Source organism: Mus caroli, chromosome 3, assembly GCF_900094665.2.
Source record: "Mus caroli chromosome 3, CAROLI_EIJ_v1.1, whole genome shotgun sequence".
Lineage (NCBI taxonomy): Eukaryota > Metazoa > Chordata > Mammalia > Rodentia > Muridae > Mus > Mus caroli.
Genome location: NC_034572.1, coordinates 46,090,647 through 46,105,150, shown reverse-complemented (window position 1 = coordinate 46,105,150; position 14,504 = coordinate 46,090,647).

The window sequence follows — 14,504 nt, the reverse complement described above, 5'->3', positions numbered from 1 at the left end:
GGGGAGGGGAAGGGGAGGGGGAGGGGGAGGCAAGCTTAGAGACATGGCCACTATGCTAACACTTTAAAAATGGTGCCTTTTGTCAGAGTGCTTGCCAGAGATTCTAAGTGTGCTACAAATCTCTGCATCCTGAGACCTGTGAGGAGGCCACCATACACCAGCCAGCCAGCCTTTAAGCCCAGTGTGCCCTGAGTCATTCTCAGGTCCAGGCTGTTCCTCTGTTGATTGTGCCATCTATTCCTTAACGTTCAGGTAAGAATGGCTGCAGAAGTGAAAGAGAAGTAAAATGAGGATGGATGAGACAGAAGAGTCTTTTTTTTTTCATTTAAAAACCTGATCTACTTACTCCACCTGATAGATATGACCACAGTCCCTAAATCTAGATCAAGAACACTGATAAAAACAGCTGATGACTGGACAGAAGAAAGAGAACAGCAATCGATACCCCTGGAGATATTGTTATGTAAGTGTTTCCTTCCCCTGAAGTTCTGATTCAGATGTGAGCAAGGATGTGGACGGGGTAAGGGTTGAACATCTTCATTTAAATGTCCCAGTGGTCCTGACTCACATAGATGAAAGCCACTCTGACCTGTTTCATAAAGGGGTCTGGCACTATGTCTGCCTCATTATTGATTCTGCCCCCCTGATCCAAATGACTTCTGGGAGGTCACCGACTGTCTCCAAGGCAAAGGAAAACTATGGTAATCAGAATATTGGATTCAAAACATCAACTACCTTTTTTATTGCAGCACATGAGGATATAAATGCAGGATCAACTATCAGTGGCCCACTCCTTCCATTACCCACCTTTCCTGTTCCCATCATTCCTCAAGTATGTTCTGGGTATAAGCAAAGGCCTCAGTTATCCCAGGAGCTCCAGGAAAGATAGATAGGAAGCAGTGACCTTAGCTCTGGACAGCTGTCTAAGAGGCCTCCCCACAGTGCCAAGGACAGGCAGAACTCTAACAAGGTGTGTGGCAGGGCTCCTTCTTATGGCAAGCTGGCCAGGACAAGGATTCCAGGAAAAACACAGCCTCAACTTTAACACACTTGATAAACTTCATCCCTAAAACATGACATTGGTCCACTTCTGTTGCTGTCCCTAAAGGATATGGTACTGAGGAAGACAAAGAAAAAACAAGGAGCCCCATGGTAAGGAGATGTCGTCTGGGCTGAAATATTCTGCCTAGGAAGAAGCAAAGAGCTCATAAAATTCAGGAAGCAAAGGAAACATACAAGGATCAGGAAAACCTTAATAGTTAAGCACTCCTGAGGCCTTTTCCCACGGTTACAGAAACCACAACATCTGCTGGGAAGAAGAGCAGACCATCTCCAGTGGAGATGCCTACAAGTTGTGCCAGGAGATACAAAGATACAGCTTTTGTGAGGCACCACCCATGCTAGGGTGGCCTTCTCAGGGATGCAGCTACCTTTGACTAACCTTTGATCTATGAGTAACCTGCTACCTATATTTCTGTCAGTGACCCTAATAAATTCAAGCAAGACTTGGTGAAATTGTTTTCTCTGCTCTGTCACTGGTTTGCTATCTAGGGTAAGTAGGTAGTCACTCTTATCTCCTTAGGAAGTCACACAAGCCCATGAGGCAACTTTCTCAACCACCTCACATCTAAGCCATGCAGTGAATGAGGAGGCAAGACCTTGGATACTGACTCATCATTCACTCCCCAGTTTCTGAAATGGCCTCTTACTCTTGGTCAGAATGACCAGCACTGACAGTACACCATTTAATCAGTCACAGTGTCCAGCCTCCAGAAACTCATCGTCTACTGGGGGAGACAGTTTTAGGGAACATTAAAACAGATCCCAGAATGAGAACAATGCAGACAACAAACTCCGGAAGTGTGGTGAGCTCCCCAAAGCTGAGAAGTCAATGCTAGTTAGCCATGAAAAAGGTAAGGAAGAGAAGAAGGTTTTCTGTCTGCCACCATCCTTCTATCCACCTACACATACTCAGCACATTTGAAGAGCTCTGACCGGGTGTCCACACCACACCCACAGCACTTGTGTCAGATGGAGCACGTGACCTTTGGAGCTGGAAAGAACCACAGCCCGAGTTAGGTCACTCAGAGTTACCACCATGCTGTGAAATGGGACACCCAGGGGATCTGCACACACCGCAAAGGCAACTGCGCAACGTTCCAAAGATTAGGAGACCTGAATCAGAAAGATCAGACCCTGGGCTTTCACAAACCAGGAAAACAAAACCGAAACAAACAAATAAAAATGTACTGGCCAGATGGGCAGACTCACTTTGTTCACTGACATTTTAAAATGACTGCCACCATTATTTCAAGACAATTTTAAAAGCAACAAAAAGAAAATCAAGATCTTATCTCTAAATTTTAAAAAGAGTCCTTAGAGTTGAATGTATTCTTAGAGAAAGCTATACCGATTATTTCTATTGTTCTGCATTTTAATACACATCTCAGAAACCAGTATAGTTCAAGGCCCTGCTATTACAACATTTTAGAGTTACAAAACATCTGATAAGTAACCCTGTCCGGCTGTTCCTATCATGCTTGATTTCCTCAGTAACATACCCCATTAACACGTCCAGTTGGCTGTAAGAACAATATCGTGGTAAGGCCATTTTGACACATGGACATCTTGACATCTAAAATGCAGAATTATAACTGAGACCTTAGGGTAACAGAAGAAAATGCCAACTACTCTAAAACACAAATAAAACAGAGAATTCCTTTAATGATTTCGACTCTAACCCCAAAATCCACCTATGTGTCACCCACTCGCCAATGTTAACCCACTCAAAGGGAGCAAGTGATGCTGTGTGGCCCACAATGGGAGCCTAAGGGAGGAGAGAAGATCAAAGGAAGAAGCAGGGGAATAGGGCAAAAATATCAATTTCCCATTTTGTTTTAAAAAAAAAAATTAGAAAGAGCTAGGGATGGAGCTCAGTTGGTAGAGGATAGACCTAGCATTCACAAAGCCCTAGCATGGCACAAACTGGGCATACAGGTACATATCTATAATGACAGCACTCAGGGGGTAGATACAGAAATCCAAGGTCATCCTCAGCTAAATGTCAAGTCTGAGGCCACCCTGAGCTACATGAGACCCTGTCCCTGTCTCAAAAGTAAATTTAAGTAAGAGTTGGTAGGTCAGTAAGCTCTGCTGTTTCCTGGAAGAAAAAAAAAATACATACACACACACACACACACACACACACATACACACACACACACACATATATATACACACACATACATATATATATATATATATATATACTTGAATATACATATATTTGAATATATATATTTCTCAGTGTCCAAGAGACCTGTGCTAAAATGCGCAGCAGTGTCAAACTGTAGAATTTGGGGCAGTATCAAAAATTGTGACACCCTGAAGCATGTTTAGACAACTGTGACTGGTGGACAACTGGAACGAATTTCTCCGTAGATTCTACAGAGGTCCCCACTGTGGCCACCTGGACCTCACCATAGAGTCTAATTCCTACCCCTGTCTGTGAAAGCTCTCGCAGATAGTCATACCTTCAGGTGCTTCTCCAGACAGGCTCAGTTCCTCGGAGACTTCCAAAAGTGACACAGTTTCACATCCTCTTTCTGCCCAGGGCACTGTCCTCTGATTAAGTTTTGACTTGTGATTGTCGCTCTTCAAGCGTGGCACCTAGACTGAATTCAGACAGTACCCTCCCATGAGTTATCACCCTTTCCAATCTAGAAAAGTGCCCTGGTCTCCGGTCCTAATAGCACATGATGCTTTATGGTAACCATACCACCCTACTAATGTAACAAAATAGTCGGCATGTACACTGTACCTTGTGGCATCCAGCTTAGGGTTGTAGGAGGCCCCTAAGGTCTTGTAAGAATGGAAAGGGGTGTGTAAGCCATGATGACTGGTCACCAGGCTAGAACAAGTCACGCGAAGTTCAAATGGAAGCGTCTCCAGACAACCTATCCTCCGGGTATTAGCAGGCTGGCCTTCAACAAATGGACCACTCTTGAGTCCATTCTGCTCCAGCCAAAATCTCTGTGGCATAGGCCTTGCTTGGATCAACAGGAAACCAAGCAACCCTCAAAGGGGACCCCTGTAGGGTCCCACGCCTCCTGTCCCCACATGCCCGTGCAGTTTACTGTCTGGGGACAACTTACAGGTGTCTCAACTCTTCCCAGAGTGACAAACAGACCTGGGAACAGTCAGGAGATCTGACATGGTGACACTCGATGCTTGACTAGGCAGGAAAAAAAATTAATTCAGAGAACCCTCCGGAAGCAAAGAAGTCCGTAGGAAAGGCATCATTTGCCACTTTGATTGACGTTCCCGCAGCAGGAAGTTTTCCCTTCTCTCATGAAAGAAAAGTTTCTCTGGCTCAACCCTTACTTCCACTGCTGTATTTATCTTCAAAATGTTTCATAGTGAGACAGTTTCCAGGACGTTAGAACTATGAAATGTTTGTGGATATACATGAAATAATACGGCCCCATAGCAAAACACCTCAGAATGAACAAATTTTTGGCTAAGCTGTCTGTTATTCATAGATATGTGACCATGAATCAATCTCTCTCTCTCTCTCTCTCTCTCTCTCTCTCTCTCTCTCTCTCTCTCTCTCACACACACACACACACACACACACACACACACACACTCACAGGCAGACACACACAGGCACACACACGCACTCATGTGCGCACATACACACACAACCAGCTGTAAAATCACCTCTCACAGATTTTCTCTAGAACCAGGCTCCATCCATCGCTCCTCCCTGTTAGTGTGAGCAGCTTTCCAATGACAGTGATTCATGACACTGCTCATTTAGAACTAAACAACTCTTCTGAGGGTCCCAGGAGGACGCAGTTCATTCACTATCAAAACAGATCTGAACCATCCAACCATTTATCTTCCCTTCCTTTTGCCCCCATTAATTCTGGGGTCTGCCAGAAGCCATCCTGCCTAATTCTCTTTATTACTGTTAACATTAATAAAGATGGTGGGGCTAATGAGAAGAAAATGTGTTTCAGTGCAGGGGAGACCATCCCCCCACTGCAGAACACAGTTTCAGCATTAAGATTTCATTAGCATTAATGTGAATTCTGCCGGTGAAAGATTTGTAAGTGGAGACGAGATTCTGCCGAGATGCACGTTGTTTTCTTCTCATTAGATGGACACGTTCAAGAATATTAAAAATACAACACAAATTAGGCATGTCATGAGACTACAGAGCACTGCTCCTGCAGAAATGTCAGAGATGTCAAGTCAGCTGCAGAGAAGTGGTTTGTGATAGGGCAGGTTCCCATCCTCCTTGGCAAAGATTTCCATTTTGCCTCTCCATAGGGATTTCTGTACAGTTGGACAGGCTTAGCAAGGACCTTGCCCAGATACCCTGAACCTGAAGGAAACCAGATGGCCTGAAACAGCCCTGTTCCCCAGAGTAACCAACAGGAAAGAGAAGGAGCTGTGTCCAGGAGCCCTTCTAGGCCAGCCTCAAGTAAGAGCACCTGCACTTACCAGGGCTTCTCTGAGCTTCCGGGACAAAAACACCTGCCCAGCAGGCTGGGGCTGGGACCCTCTGAAGTCCACTGGAACTCTACAGGGTAGCAGGGACATTTCAAAGAATCCTCAGCTTCCACCAAAGATTGGCCAGGGAAATGATCCCCCCTGAGAGTGCCTCAGAAAAAGAAGTCAGTCAATGCCTGCTTACAGAGTGTGACTGTGCACACAACAGTATGTTACAGCCTGCTTCACTTTCTCCTGACTTCACTATGCATCCCCTAACATATGTGACAGCAACGGGTAGGTTCTTTGATATAGTTAGTGATGACAAAGACTGAATAGAGTGGTCAGACCCTCCATGGATGGCATCAAACCTGGTGTGATTGTGATTTCTGTCTTAAGTAAATAATTCTTTAACAAAAAGAGTAAGAGAGAATCTGATTCAGCTGCAATCGATGCAATTGACCACATCTGAGTACTTGGAGAATTCTAAATGGACAGTATCAGATAATATCAAAACAGTTACATTATCCCAATGGACACATGCCTTTAAATAAAAGTCTATTCGTTTGCTGCTTAATGGCATGAAAATGAGAAATTAATTTTGTATACACTCTTACTCCTTATAAAAAGCTGATACAAGTAGAATAGACTAAAGAACTCAGTTTCAGCTCTATTTTTGCAAAATAAGGTAAATGGAAACCAACACAGTCACCACCCCCTTACTCTCGGTCTTAGTTAGGGTCTTACTGCTGTGAAGAGACACCATGACCATGGCAACTCTTATAAGGGAAAAGACTTAATTGGGGCTGGCTTACAGTGCAGAGGTTCAGTTCATTATCATCATGGTGGGAAGCATGGCAGCAAGCAGGCAGGCATGGTGCTGGAGAGGTCCCTGAGAGTTCTACATCTGGATCTATAGGCAGCAGGAAATGACAGTGACACACTGTCCAGCCTTGAACTTCTGAAACCTCAAGGCCCACCCTCTAGTGACACCTTTCCTCCAACAAGGTCATACCTACTCCAAAAGGACCACACCTCCTAATAGGTCCACTCCCTATGGGCCCATATTGGGGCCATTTTTATTCAAATCACCACATTCCGACTTCTACATCCCCCAACGTACCACACACACCAGCACCATTCCTTCTGTTGGGAGAGCTGCAACCCAACACAACTCTATGTTCTGACTGTACCTGGATAGGGAAAGCAAAGGCAGCAGTTGAAATATTTATCTAGATAATCTCCAGTTCAGGGGTCATTAAAGCATTTCCTTACAATTCTAGCTTAGCATCAAGACAGGCACACAAGCCAAACACAAATTAATTGATTATACACACACACACACATGTATAGATGCTAATTCATGATCTTTCTATGGATATTTTTTATGGAATGAGCAGTTTAGTCAGTCTCTATAAGGTAAGATGGACATAAGATCTGAGACGTCATGGCTTAGAGCCCACTGAGATAATCGCCACAGAGAACGTAGATTTCCTACCACTAAGTTCCTCTTCCATCACTGAGACACTTAACTGTACCCACTGGATACAGCACAGCCCCAGTTGCACTGGCAAAGAAGAAAATGCCCAAAGACCAGAACAGGGAATGTGTTCTCACCATCCGCAGCCACTCACCTCTGAGTGCCAGGAAAGGAAGAAGGCAGAGCCCACAGGCAGGCACCCCCAGGGAGGGCAAGACCTTCCTACACTGGGAAATTCTAGTTGCTTTGGTCTAGGTCAGTAATCACCATTCTCCGGGTGCAAGATACGCTCACATCTAACTGCAGCCGCTGGAGCCCCCAGTGTTCTCTTCTAGCATGTATTTCACCTCTCTTTTCAGGGAACAGCAGGTGATGCTTTCCTTATTCTACGGAGAATGCAGATATGCCTCCAGTGTGGCTGAATTGCGCTGCTCTGATGTGTCTCAGGAATGACTTCCAAGGACCTTGGAGCAGCTGAAACCTTTAGCTAGTTATTAAACCATCAGTCATGATGGGCAAACGAGAGAAAATGAAATACTATTTGGTTCACACCAGCTTGCCAAGAGAGTAAGCTCACTTAAAAAAAAAAATTATTGTGGACTAGAACTTTAGCCTAGTGGTATAATCCTTGCCTAGCATCCAGAGACGCTGAGTCTGACCTCCAGTACTGTCAAAAATGTGGGAAGGAGCAGGAGGGGGAGAGGGAGGGGGAGGGGAGAGGAGGAGGAGGAGAAAAGTAAGGATAAGTTGAAGAAGAAGCAGTTATTGTCACAAAAGCCCAAAATGCATATGTACCAAGTAGCTCAGGCCTTACTGGTCATCTGACAGACGCTACCTCAGCAGGACAATTAAGAACCGTGTCAAAGGGCACCAGCAATAAATACCAGAGCCATGAGTCCAGCTCTGCTGTGCTCCAAAGTGCACGCGCCTCTGCTACTCCACTCTGCTTGATGCTTCCTACTGCATCTCAGAGACTGTAACGGGATCAACAAGCTCAAACAGCAAAGAGGCTCAGAGGACATAGAAGGTGTTTCCTCTACACACACACAGTCAGAAATGAATATTGTGGTGAGATATTTCCTTCACCCAGCTTCCAGCCCCAAGCCCCTAAACCCATGCCATCATGATCCAAGAGCACCTTGGTGCTTCCTTCTGTCCTGGATTCTGTCTCTTCAACCCAGAGCCTCATGCCCATTTTTTTTTAACAAAAATAAAAGGGGGGGGGGACAGAGTTCAATGGTAGGAAAACCACATACTGTCTCCCTTTGTCTACAGCACAGCATTATGTCCTTTTTAGAGAAATACACTCCGTGTGTCTGAAGAAAGGGGAGAGAAATGGCCTGGTGAACTGGTGAGCAGCTAACCAATATTTGTCACATGAACTAAAATAATAAATAAAATAAAATAAAATAAAGTTAAGTGTGTGAGAACTCAAGAGCACATCTCCAATAAAACTTTGTGGCAGGAATTATTATTTTCTAAGACTGTGTTTTAACAATGAAATTACAAACATTGGTCAGAACTGAGACCTAGCAGGAAATACTTTTAAGCCAGGTACTGAAAGGAAATAAAACTTGAGACCTGTGATTCATGTAATTTATGTCAAATAGCCCAAAGAGTTGTTTGTGAGCTTTGAAACCTGGGGCTGAGAACATAGCAGGACATGCCCGGGCAGGCCCGTCGTTACATGTCCTGACTGGCCTGGTGCCTCCCTATCTCCCGCCCTTCTGACAGTCTGTTGATGTTTAAATGGACCAATCATGTGAAACCGCGCCAATTCCTCCCCTGGCCCCACCCCTTTTCTATAAAAGTCCCTAGCTTCCAAGCCTCAGGGTCGAAACCACTGTCTCCTGTGTGAGATACGTTTCGAACCAGAGCTCCGCCCTTATGGCTCCACCATGTGGTCAACACCTCTGTCTCCTGCGGGAGATATGTGTCGGCCTGGAGCTCCGTCATTAAACTACCTCATGCTTTTACATCAAGATGGCCGTCTGTTCATGATTCTTGGGTGCACACCGAACCGGGAATTGAGTGGGGGTTTCCCCACTAGGTTCTTTCATTTTACATCAAGATGGCCGTCTGTTCGTGATTCTTGGGTGCACGCCGAACGGGAATTGAGTGGGGGTTTCCCCACTAGGTTCTTTCAGTACTAGGATCAATGAGTATTACAAGACAGTCCAAGGGAGATATAAATTGATTGGCTATTATTCTAGTGGTGAATATTCTTTGATGTATGGCAGTGGAGGCAGCTGGGAAAGTCAGCAGGCTCTGAGGTAACATGGAGAGTTAGAGTTATGCTATCCATAAGAAAATGTGTCTTCTTATGTTTAGATAGATGTTTCTTGTTCTGGAATTGTTTTAATCTTCTGGTATTAGAGCCTGGGCCCAGACCCTGGTATTTTAANAAAAAAAAAAAAAAAAGAGGAGGAAGAAGGAGGAGGAGGGAAAGAAAGAAGGAAGGAAGGAAGGAGGGAGGGAGGGAAGGAAGGAGGAAGGAAGGAAGGAAGGAAGGAAGGAAGGAAGGAAGGAAGGAAGGAAGGAAGGAAGGGTTTCCTTAAGTTCAAAAGCCAAGTGCCCTGTGGCCTAAGCAAACACTAGTTTTTTACTGTCTGTCACTTGTGGCCAAGCAACTGCCTGGATAGGTGTGAAACTGAGAATGAGCTCCTGAGAACCCGTGTGCTCATGTCTGTACCTTTGTGGCCCGTGATGCCTCTCACCACAGTCTGCAAGCAACAAGACGGGTTAGGAAAATGTAACCAAGAAGGAACAGACTAGATCCCCTCCAGGCCTGGGCCCAGTGGCTGTTCTTTGTCTTTGTTAAAAATGTTCAAATGCATACGCTCTGAGAACCCAGAGGAGCTGGCTGAATATCTACTTCCTACAAGATAAAAGAGAAGTGCTTCAGGGAGAGAACTCAGATTTTATTTTTCTGGCTTATTAGATGTGGTTCAAGAAGACATCTCTCCTATTGTTAGCAGTCTTTCCTCGTACCACCCAGATTTTAGCTTTCTTCTTGGCTGTCTGCAGAAGTTCAGGAGACAAACAGAGTTTAACATAAAACCTGGCATGTTCCAACTGCTTGTTTCAATTCCACGAATACTAAACACCACTATTCGCAGGAAAATATCAACAGTATTATTTGAGAGGAAATATAAGCGGCACTGAGGATTCAGTATGGTTTCACCGTATAGACGGCCTCATTCTTTCTGAGAAAACAAATAGACTCAAATAGAGCAGAAACTAGGAAAACTACTTGTTGCATAAATGAATTCATATTCAAAGAAAAAGGGAAATGGAAGAAAGGAAGGAAGGAAGGAGGGAGAAGATGAAAGGGAGGAGAAAGAGAAAAGGAAAGAGAGGGAGAAGGAAGAGGCAGGAGAGGAAGCATAAGAAGATCTCAGGTGAAGGAAGTAAGAAGTGTCCAAGGTAAACAAAGCCTGCCTACACCAAGTTTTTCCAAAGAGTATTCAAGGAGCATGAGTCTCAAGGTGTTCTGTAAAAGAAAATTCAGTGGCCTACCAAGTTTGAGAAACAGCACATATTTTATTTTTCTCTCAGAGGTTCACAGAGTAATTGAGCATATTTACAACTCTGGAAAGACAATTTTAAAAAGAAAAATACCTTTCTTATAACTATCTAGCAAAGCTTTATGCAAACCCACTTAGGCAAAGAAAATGTTATTGGCATAAATTACGTACTAATGTCTCTTTAAAGCAGTGGCTCTCAGACTTCCTCATGCTGCGACCCTTTGATACAGTTCCTCGTGTTGTGGTGACCCCCCTCCCCCCAGCCATAAAAATATTCCTGTTAGGGGCTGGAGAGAAGGCTCCGCAGTTCAAAGCATTGACTCCTCTTCCAGTGGTCCTGAGTTCAATTCCTAGCAACCACATGGCCTACTCATGTAACTGAAGTCCCAAGGATATTCTGTAGATGTTTCATTAAACGTACCTGTTAGGTGGAACAGGTCTCAGGCCCGCTGCCTGAAAAGGGAGCCGAACTGAGGGAGCCGGTGAAACTTGAGCTGGGAGTTGTGTCTTCTTACTGGTGGCAGTGTGGAAGTGGGGTTAACTCAGAGAGCCTCCTTTCTTTCATTGAAGAGTGAGGAAGATAAACGAACAATGAGTCCATCACCACACATGAATTCTTACTCCTTAGAACATTCCAAGAATTATATATTGACTTACAAGAAATTGAAGCCCCTGAGGCTCAAAACAAAAACTAACAAACAAACAAAACCCAAAACAAAATCTGAATATATCCAAAGCTACTCAATAATTAGGAAAAGAACAGAAATTTAATATCCTGGCTATTTATCCACCTCTAAAACTCTTTACCCTAGTCTCAGCACCTCTGATATTCTTCATGCTTCTAGGGTGACCATAGGCCTGGGGAGTTCTCACTGATAAGGATGGATGATAGCAATATTAACATAAGTTTTCTATTGGAAATTTTAGAAAAATCCTCAAAAGTACAAATAAAGAAAAACATTTACATATTCTTTAATTTTGAGCTTTGTCTATTTTTTCTTTTAAGTATAAATACATACTTAAGAGACAATAGTCTGAAAGAGTCCTGTGTTATCTCAAGCATATAAACACCATTAGAAGGCTTTTAGACTGCTATTCTAAGTTAGCAAGAATACTGCAGAATGAAAAGTCACTTCAAAATTCATCTGAAATTCACTACTTTTTGTAATACAGCTAAGTCACCATGTAATTCGTGAAAACCATTTGTCTTCAGATACATTCTGCTATAAAATTAAGCCAGAAACAATAATGGGAAATGTAACACGACAGGCCCAAATGACACAAAAGAGTCATTCAGAAGGAGGGACAGACACGGGAGCTGACTCAAGACTATCTTGGACAGCTAGGGTCCCTGAAAGCCAAATACACTCTACCAGGTAAATCCCCTTGGCCACAGGGCCAGACCTCCTCCAGGGCAAGAAACCCCTACTCAGTACACAGAGATTCCCAACTTAAGTACAAGAGTGTGGTGTCAGTCAGCAGTCCATCACATAACAAACACCTCAGGTGCTCAGTAAAGAGAGACGGTTTGTGTTGGTGCATGCTTTTTAGAAGTTTCAGTCGTTGAGTGGTTGTTGCTTTGGACACGTGGCAATACATCATGGTAGAAACTCAAGGTGTTAAAAAGAAATGCAAGTCAAGTCAAGGAAGTAAAAAAGAGGAAGACAAAAAAGACCACACCCACACAGCCCCATTCATTGGCTTGTCCTCAACAACCCAAAAACCTTCCTTGAGGCCCTACCTCCAGAAAGTTCCACTACTTCACAGGGCAATCCTTAGCACAGAATCTTTAGGAAATGAGGAACATTCGAGGTATAGCAAGTATCTTTACCCTGAAATTTTGTTTTCAACATGCTTTCTCACATCCCTGGAGCGCCTTAGGGTTTCTTAGCGCATGCTTTAGTGTCTCTGTGAGTGAACTGCTGCCTATGGACAGAGATGGCTCTACCTTCCCTGTACGGGGACAGAAGCCCGGGTCTTCCAGCATGTTGGGCAAGGACTATGCTCACTGAGCTACATCCTCTGCCCTGGAAGTGTGTTATTCTTTTGACTATGCCAGCGCCAGTGCTTTGCCTTGCCTAACAAAGAGGGGTAACTCACCCCGGTGCCCTTGTTCTTTCTTCTGCTAATGGTTTCTTACAGATCTAGCCTGAACTTCACCTCCAAGTTCTTGTTATTGTACAGTATACCAGTTGCTGCTTGGGAATCTACCCCAGTTCCTTCCCTCACCCCCCAAAATTATACATTTACTTCATCTTCTTCATACCTGAACATTTTTTCTTTTTTCTTTTCTTTCTTTTTTTGTTGTTGTTGTTGTTGTTGTTGCTGGTGGTGGTGGTGGTGGTGGTGTCCACTAGACCCAAAGAAAGTATGTTCTTGGTGCTTCTTCTTCTTCTTCTTCTTCTTCTTCTTCTTCTTCTTCTTCTTCTTCTTCTCTTTAAAAATAATCCAATTATTCTAAATGCTAAAGGACCTTTTGCTCCTCAATTTCCAAAGATTCCCTTTGAGGTCAGGTAAGGTCTACTCTCTTAACAGTCATTTGCTGAAATCCACAGTTAAGTTTTCAAGTACTGATGTCAATCATCATTCCCCCCCCCCGCCAAAAAAAAAAAAAACCGAAACAGATTTTTGTTTTTATGCATTGATAAGCTAAGACCTCCCTTATACATTCTGAACCTAATAGTGTCTGTAGTTAGATGCTTTAATAACTGGACTAACCTAAGACAGAGCTCTCAAGATCTGATAGATGAAAAACATGGTGAATGCGTTTATATTTTAGGTGTACTCTCTCATTCCATCAAATATGGAGCCAGGCAAAAATGAGGCAGTGCCCCAACAAGCTCTTAGTTCATAGGCAACAGCTTCCTGACACTCACAGCATTTACTGTGCTCGACAGAATGCACTCTAGCCTTGCTTACACCATGGTCTCCAACAGTGACAAGGGATGCACACACTCCCCAGCAGGCTCCCAAAGCCACTTTCATTTTCAGAAAGGAAGCAATTATAGTGCATAGAGTCACGTGCACCTCAGTGCTTAGCAAATGTCTTGGATGAGGATTTTGAAAAATTCTTGAACAGAGAGAAAGATGCCCCGGGCAGATAAGCAAAACTAAGAGGAAATGGGCAGTCGAGACAAGTGTGACGCTGGCGTGCCAGGGTCCACACCTGCAAAACTGGGATAGCTAACGTTTCTAAGACTCTGTGCCATATAGAGTACGAAGCCACTTACTTGGAGCACCTCCTCTGAAAGACCCACTAATTGGAGGCAGGCCAGATGGCTCAGTGGGTTACAGGCATTTGCCACCAGGCCCGACCACTGAATTCAGTCCCCACAGCTCACATGATAGAAGGGGAACCAAACCGACCCCTGCGAGCTGTGCACAGCTCTAGACTGTTTTTCCTCCACTCTGGTAAAACACCGGCTGAAACCAGCTTGGCAGGGAAAGGGTATACTGGGCTAACACAAATTACACTCTATCATCCAGGGAAATCAAGGCAGGAACCTGCAAGCAGAAACTGGAACAGAGGCCATAGAGAACTGCTTGCCTATTGGCTTGTCTCCATAGATTGCTCAGCTTGCTCTCTTACTTAACTAGAACGCTACCCAAAGTGGCATTGCCCACAGTAGTCTGAACCCTCCCACATCAATTGTTAGTCAAGAAAAGACCTTACAGGCACACACACAGGCCAATCTGATGGAGGCAATCCCTCACATGACGCTCCCTCTCCTCAGGTGACTTCAGTTTGTGTCAGGTTGACAAAAGCCAACCAGCACATCCTCTGACTGTATGGCATACACAGGTGCACATTCCCACATACACACAGGTGCACGTATGTATACACACACACACACACACACATCCCTTTAAACCCTGCTCTCTCTCAAAAGGAAAGGAAAGGAGAGGGGAGGGGAGGGAAAGGGAAAGGGAAAGGGAAAGGGAAAGGGAAAGGGAAAGGGAAAGGGAAAGGGAAAGGGAAAGGGAAAGGGAAAAGGGAC